Genomic DNA, 6,792 nt, shown 5'->3' on the forward strand with positions numbered 1-6,792 from the left:
TCCCTATTTCTATTAATGTCTTGCTCACTTGCACCGCTCATCTAGGCTCTCATAGGGTTGATTTTCCAAAAAGTCAACATAAGGTCCTGTTTTAAGTCCCGGCACGAGTTTGTTGAGGGAAACAACAAGATTCAGGTCTCCGATTTGGGATGTCTTGTCATTGAAAGAATATATAAAAACCTTCAATGTATTTTTTTGTAGCTACTTAAGACAGATTAGGCACATCGAACTTATTTAGGTGATACGACATGTAGTAAATCGAGGCACAAATATATCCTCCAACTACTTCCAAGTTCTTACCGATCTAATAGGGAGATGAGAGAACAAAAATAAATCAACTCGCTTTAGTGTGCATGGAATGACTATGGTCTTGAGAGAATATGAGGCTCGTTTAATCTTCAATCCAACAAAAAAGAAGGTGAAGTGCACATGTTGGTCTCTCTTGTCGTAGCATTCCCCCATAGTGCCAAAGCGGAATCGTCGTACCATGCACACTCTATTCATTGTAGCATCCTCCTTCTGTCTCTTTCTTCTTGGGTCCCTACAAAGAGATTCTACTTTTTGCTCATACTCTTGAGGAACTCTTAAAATCATGATAACTGGATTTTCTAGGAGGAGATATACATCGCTTCCTCTTTTTTTGTTATCTTGGCTTTGATCCTTTGAATTTGTTCATACATCTTATTCATGTATGAGTTTCTAGGCTTTGAGCCCTACATCTTCTTAATTGTTTGTGACTGCGAGAGTCATGATGCCATTAGGAGGGAGAAAGACTCTTGGAACATTGCCAAGAGCGGTGGAAGTGTTACTGTAATTATGGACTTGCATTTTCAGTAAGGCATCATGTTGGCATAAATGCGGTCATTGTTCTCTTTATGGGAAATCATGGGGATTCTCGTTCCCCCTGGTAGTTTTATTGTTAATTTTGCCATTATAGGTAGGGTTCTGCTGATGTTTTTCGTTTTAGGAATTCTCCGGTGGAATTTGGCTCCTAGTTTAAGACATGGTGTGATTTATTGAGGCCTGTGTAATAATTTTTATAAAGGCCCTACCTTGTGTACCAGTTTTACCTTCTGATAACGGGTGTTCTCCCTTCGCCGGTGACTGGGTACTTCGTAACTGATCATATGCGCCTTCTCCTAGTTCTTCACTAAAACGTGTGCAGGGGAAGGTTCCTACAAATGGCACTCTAACGAACTTGGTTAGTGTGTATAAGTGTGATAGAATTGAAAAATCATACCTGGAGGTGAGACCCTTGATTTATAGTAGTCCATCTTGTGATAGGCTCCTTGATGGTTGAAATATATTCTCCTTATCTTTAGTATGGTGTTTTACAATGTTAATACAAATAATATTGGAGTAACCAGCCGCCCATATAGGCGGGGAAGCCTATTTGATCCTATTGAATTCCCTTAGTAGGAGTGATTTAGGCATATATGGGCATACACTTGTTCTAACGGAGCCTCGGATGGGTGGAAGCGCGTACCCAATTTGAATGTGGTCCTAATATGTAGGAACAACATGGTAGCTATCCAAATGTTGGTTATGCATTGAGGTTATGTAGCGCATAAGCATTATACCGGTATACATCATGGAATGAGGTGGTTCCTAGTATCTCGTTGAGGTCATTAACCTATGTTGCACATCGATTTGAGGTGTTGTTTCTACCAAAGTGGTTAAGGACGTTGACTCCTTTGCGGTGCCATGGGTCTCGTCCAGGTGAAGACCTCGACTGTCCTTGTCTTTGCCAATCTATTGGGCTTTCTTGGCTTGCTTATATTGGATCTTGTCATTGGGCTCACTTAATGAACGGGAAATCTTGATATAAAATGCAATTGATAATTAAAATTTATTTCCTTTCCTTGAATCAATATGAATGATCGTGAATTAGTGATGGGAATGTGTTACTTCTTGAAGTGCAGTGTTGACCTTCTTTGGTAATTTGTGATAGTCAAGTCGATCAGAGCTTCAAAGAGACTAGGGTTTACAATTAGGTTTTATAAAACAATAATCATAATCTTCATCTCTAACATCACCATAATCTTCTTCACCCTCAACCAAGAAAATCATCATCTTCACCACCACCACCACCACCACCACCACCACCATCTTCCTCACATATCTACTTCAAATCAGCTTTGAAATATCAAATCTAAACCAAATCCTTTGCACATCTCACTAGAACTTGTTATACCCTAATTTTGGACCTAAAAATACTTGTTCAAAATTTCCTTTCATCTTTGATATATGTCTATTACTTTTGAACATTTGCCAATTTGTTATTGCTTACACTGACATTTTACCCTGCTTTATCTCTCAACTTAGCTTTACAAATCTTTTCAACTGTGTATTTGTCCATGTTATCTTGCATTTCAAGTCATCCAAAACATCTTTCTTGCATTTTAAGTCATTTGATATGTCTCTGATCAATTGCATCCTTCCTCTGCATCTTATTTCAATGTTATTTGCAAAATTCATGAAAAAGGGCATTTTAGTCATTTCCTATGTTAAAATTTCTTTCAATCTTTGAAAAATTGTTTGAGTCTTTTCAACATGTTTGAATAAGTCCTTATTTCAATTCTATGTCAAAATCCATTTCAAAAATTGCATTTGAAGTCATTTTGAGTCAGTTTAGCCCTTAGGGGGCATTTTAGTCTTTTCATGTGTTAAAATTCTGTTTAAATTTTAAAATTTGTCTCTGAGTCTTTTAATTTGCTTGTATAAAGCTCTTGCTTTAATTCCCTGTTAAAAATCCATTTTAAAATTGCATCTGAATCATTTTGAGTCGTTTTAGTCCCTAGGGGCATTTTGGTCATTTCACACGAAATTTTGACAGAGAGAGGTTACTTTAAAGTACCTCATTTAAGTAATTGGTTCATTTTAGTCCGTTTTGTTATTCTTTTAATCGTTTCACTTTTACATTATTTTCAAAATTACATTTTTACCAATTTTATTTTAATTACTTTTTGGTCCTTTTTGTCATTTTGTATTTTAGTCCATTTGTTAGTCCAAGTAATTTTCAGGTGCCACATGTCCCACTCCAATTGGTCCAAGGCTTACCACATCACCTATAAAAGTCAAGGTCATGGTCAAAGTCACATAACTAATCATTTTTTTCTTTCACCAATTATTTTCAATCATTTTCACAAAAATACACAAAAATAACAAAAAAAATTTCCTCTTTCCCTCTTTCTCCTCCACCGTAACTAACCTTCTCTCTCATCCCTAACCAACTTTCTCCACCACCCAAACCACCCTAACTAACTCTTCCTCCACCACAACAACCTTCAACCATCATCATCTTCATCCATAACAAACCTCCATAACCACCACTCCCTTTATCATCGATCCCTCATCTTCTTCTTTTTCTTCTTCAACAATTCTTCATTCAATCCTTTCAATAACTTCATTCTGTTATTCAATCTTCAAACAATTCAGAATCGGTTCACCCCAATTCATCAACAACACACCACATTTTCAATCACAAAATCCAAGCCATTTTGATCATGAATCAAACTCATCGTCATTGAAGCACCATTAACAAAGCTAGCTGGACCGTACAAAGCAAGAAGGGATCGAATCTTCCAGCCTCAAAGATTCAGATCGTGAACAGAGGAGGGAGATAGAACCGAAGCTTCAAGTTGCGAACAACAACAGTTTCCGGTAACGGCGAAGCTGCAAATTCGTGAGGCATAGGTAAGGAGCATCGAGTTTTTGAAGCTTCTTGCAGCGTTTTTCTCCGATTTCAAGCAGGTAACATCCTTCTTCCTTTAATTTTCATCGTGTATGTACTTATAATATGTTCTGTTCCTTTTGAAAACGGTTAAAGGTGGGAAACAGTTTGGATCCGATTTGTAAGTTGTAGATCTAGATCGTTGTGCTTGGTTTTTGAAAGTTTTGACTGGATATTTGAAAAGAGGAAGAAAAATGATTTTAGAAAATGTTGTTGTTTTTAAAAAAAACGGCAAAATCTGAGTTCCGACACGGTGGCGCCGCCGGCTGACCACCGCGTCGGAAGTTTGTTGCTCGCCGGAGAAGAAAGCCCTTGGGCGCTGTTTTTACAGAGATGACAGAAGTGGATTTCTATTGTGTGTAACAATGCTTGCTGATCCTGGTTTTATACATGATCCATTTTTCTTTGACCCTAACCCATGGATCTAACCGATCCAACTTTCTTAGGCCCAATTTCCATGCCTATGCGCCTCAGTACTATATGCACCCCCTTTTCCTGTGCGTTTGACTGATCTCATGCTGTTTACACCCCCTGTATATGTGATCTTATGCTAAAAACCTCCAAAAAACTTGGTTCCATATTCTCTTGGCTTTTTAAATGAGAATCTTGATGTTTTTACATGTTTATCTTGATTAGGAAATATGTAAAAATATTTTGCTCTCTAAATTCAACACTTGCTCTTTCAATTTTGTTCAAATATTGTTAAAAGTTTTCTAAGATTTTTGTGAATATTGTTGTGTTCAATCTTGACGGTTGAGGCCTACTTTTGGAATATGAATTCATGTTAAGACTCACTTCAAAATTATGTGCAACTTTCTTGTGCTTTTGGCTCACTTTTTCTTGTAAAACTTTGTGCAATTTTGAAGTGATTTTGGCTCTTGAATTTGGCACATAATGTTGACTTTGAATATGCATTTTTTGAGTGAGTTGGCTTCTTGATTTAGCATATGCCTGCTGTTCTTGTTATAGATCCTTCACCTTGTGAATAATGTGGGTTTCTTGTGTTAAATAAAGTACAAATAGGCTTGAAAATACCATGATTGTATTGCATGCTAATTTCCCTTGACTTCTCACATCATGATTGAATTAAAACCTTTGGAATATTGCCATTGGTGTGAGGATTATAGGCCTTGGCTTTGCCTTAGAATTCTAGTAGTTTTGAGTACCATTTCACCATGTTTTCTTTTGGTTAAGTTTTTGGCTATTTCCTTGTTTAATTCTAGTTACTTTACTATGTTCTTGTGTTTGCTTCCATTTCATTTTACATCTTGTCCTACTAACCCTTTTATTTCATGTTTCATTCATTCATAAGCTTTCCATCCTCCATCCTATATTTTTTTGTTCCTTATTTCTTGCATTTTAATTTTACTAAGATTTAGCATGTAAAAAGCCTAGGGATGTTTGTACTTTTATTCCATGCAATTTCAATTTCTTGCAAGACCATAGAATGTAAACTAGGGCATGATGTAAAGGACAATGGACTCTAATGATGTACATCGACACAAGCACCGACACATGCACACACATTACATAGATATTGCTTAGATGTATGTTTAGGGTATGCATGCCTTAGATGTACGTTTAGGGTTTGAATGCTTTAGATGTATGCTTAGGATTTACACTTACAAAAATCATTTTCCAAAAAACTTGAACAACATCACTCAAATCATTTTCCTAATAAACCTTGGGATCCAAAATCCCATTGATTTTCTCCTTTTATTTTCTTAATCAAATTTCAATGAAAATTAATCATACTTTGACTTTCTTTCTTCCAAAATAACTAATCAAACCTCATTTCTTTTCCTCAATCTCATGCCTTTAAGGCCTCTCAATCTCCATTCTTCAAAATTCCAATTTTCAAACTTAAAATCAATCAACAAAAACAAAAACATTTTTGGAAGAGAACTACGGTGGATTTGATCCCTTAAACGGGTACGTAGGCAAGGAATCAAAATTCCTTCAATTCAAATAAAATAAAAATTCAAACACTTTCCTCTCCCTCAAATTCTTCACTTAGTAAACTCTTAGGTGTAAATATCACTTTCAAAATAGCATTTAAAAATAAAGCGCGCGCGTAGAAAATAAAGACGGTTCCTATAGGATACTATAGTCGTTATGGGTGCCGAACACCTTCCCGTAGCGAAAACAACTCCCGGACCTCGATTCTCAAGGGTTTTGCTTATTTTTTCCCTTCCCAAGAAAAAATGAGATATCAAAGGTTAAAAAGGTTCAAACGTAATCAATGTTTGACACCCAAAAAACCAAGATAAAACAGCTGGCGACTTCGCTGGGGAGATTCGAGAGTTACGCCTAGTCATTATTTTCACGCTTGCGCTCTTTTTACTTGTTTCTTTTACTTTCCCATGTGAATAAATGTTTAAATTCTTGCAAACGTGTGGGGTGAGAATATCAAAAGTCCTACACCCGGGCTGACTGAACTTAGGATTTAGGAGGGATATAATCGACAATTCATTCCGGGGGTTTCCTCGTGTTTTGGATTATGCGATCAATCCCACATAGCTGAGGCATTTTGGGGATGATGTTGTCGGCGCGTGTTGTCGCGTTTAGGCACTTTACTTCTAATTGTTCTATGACGCTATGAACCGTAGATAACCAAACCCATCCATGGCCATTTTCTAGGATGTAGTGCGGAGGCAAAACCGAGTGTTGTCTCGAATTTTAGTCGTCACGCGATACTACACTCAAGTTAGACCTTCTTACGGATAATCATGGAGCGAGTGTTTGTCTCGTGACACCATGATATACGTCGGAGAGGTTGCAACTTGGGAACCTTTTTAGAACCCGGTTACTATTATCCTAAAGCCCTAGTTTCACCGGACACCGTGTCCACCCATGACTTCTCAACTTTGAACTTCAACCCACCATGTTTTCTCCGAACTTGAACATAATCATGCATTCATGCATACATGTATACATGCATAAACTTTTTCCATACATTTTATCGAAGGGCTTAGAGAAATTGAATTTGTAAACATTGTAGGAATGGGGAAGACTAAGTCCTACAAGTTCAAGAAAGTGGATTTGGCTAGTTTGAGAGA

This window comes from Medicago sativa, chromosome 2 (genome assembly GCF_051527215.1).
Source record: "Medicago sativa cultivar Bolivia chromosome 2, Bolivia_mono, whole genome shotgun sequence".
Taxonomy (NCBI): Eukaryota; Viridiplantae; Streptophyta; class Magnoliopsida; order Fabales; family Fabaceae; genus Medicago; species Medicago sativa.